The sequence below is a fragment of the Grammomys surdaster genome, unplaced genomic scaffold (genome assembly GCF_004785775.1).
Source record: "Grammomys surdaster isolate TR1022 unplaced genomic scaffold, NIH_TR_1.0 267, whole genome shotgun sequence".
Classification (NCBI taxonomy): domain Eukaryota; kingdom Metazoa; phylum Chordata; class Mammalia; order Rodentia; family Muridae; genus Grammomys; species Grammomys surdaster.
Genome location: NW_021604708.1, coordinates 2,209,200 through 2,210,365, shown reverse-complemented (window position 1 = coordinate 2,210,365; position 1,166 = coordinate 2,209,200). Strand labels below are relative to the sequence as shown.

Sequence of the window (1,166 nt, the reverse complement as noted above, 5' to 3'; positions counted from 1 at the left end):
CTCACGGCCCCTCACGGCCACTCACGGCCCCTCACGGCCACTCACGGCCCCTCACGGCCCCTCATGGCCCAGGTGAGAGACGTGTCCAATGCTCTCTGAAGTCTTGCTGTATCCTTAGGTGGGGTGTGATTTAGCTGCTTGTATTTTCCAGGTCTAAGGATGTGAGTTTCCTGGTGCTGCCACAGACTCCTCTCCTAGCCTTTGTTGGTCAAGGTTTATACTTCTTGATTCTACTGTCCTCCTCACAAAGTGACTAGATCTCAGCTTGGAATGTGATGGATGAATTTGTGGGACACTTTGATTTTACACATTGTAAATACACAACTGTATGAATAAGATCATTTCACAGATGAGGAAACTGAGGCCTGGAGGACTGACTACTTAAGGATGGACACAGTGTCCACTCTTTGGCCCCAGGTCCTTAGAACGCCCCATCTCATACTCTCCATTCACACACAGATTTTTTTTTTTTAAAATTGGAGCCAGAGTCTCATATAATAGCCTAGTAACCAATGCTGACCTGGGATTTACTATATATAACCCAGGCTGGCTGGCATCAAACTTACAGCAGTCTTCCTGCCTTAGCCTCTTGAGTGCCACCACACTCAGCTTCAAAAGGTCCTTTTTTATGGAATGTTTTTGTCTGTCAGACCCACCTACATTTTAAAGCTTTATGTGTAATTCAAATTCACACAAAAAGAGGGGGTTTCAAAGCCAAACAAAAGTCTTGCTTCTCCCTATCATAGCGAGACCTCTGTCGAAACAAGCCCACGGGTGCTTGTACCCAGACCCCACTCCCACCCCCTAACCAGGCTTTTCAGCATAACTCCTGCCTTGAGCCTTGAACTTCACTCCCCAGCACTGTGCACAACCCTCCCCCACCTCATCATTTGCAATGCACTGCCCTTTTTGAGATTTCCCAAAGGGCTGGCTGCACAGGCACTCTTGTCTCAGCTGAGATCTCCTTTAATGCTCCGTGTCGGCTGGTCTCACTCAACTCCCCTGAGGCGGAGTCCTCCTAAGCTGTGCCACAAGCTAGTGTCCCAGAGCCTGGTGTGCAGGCGGACGATCAGCAAGCACCCAAGCGCAGCCTGAAGGAGTCGGGCTGAAGGGACCATCAAGCAGCTGTCTCCACCCGCCCTCCTCTCCCCCCCCGGGGGGGGGGG

The 1,166-nt window shown here is 50.8% G+C and overlaps 1 protein-coding gene across 3 annotated transcripts in view; it reads left to right on the top strand.

Annotated features, from left to right (window-relative positions):
* Ripor2 (RHO family interacting cell polarization regulator 2) overlaps nt 1–1,166 on the top strand; it is a 111,905-nt gene that overhangs the window by 23,588 nt on the left and 87,151 nt on the right. The gene's annotated exons all lie outside the window — the stretch shown is intronic.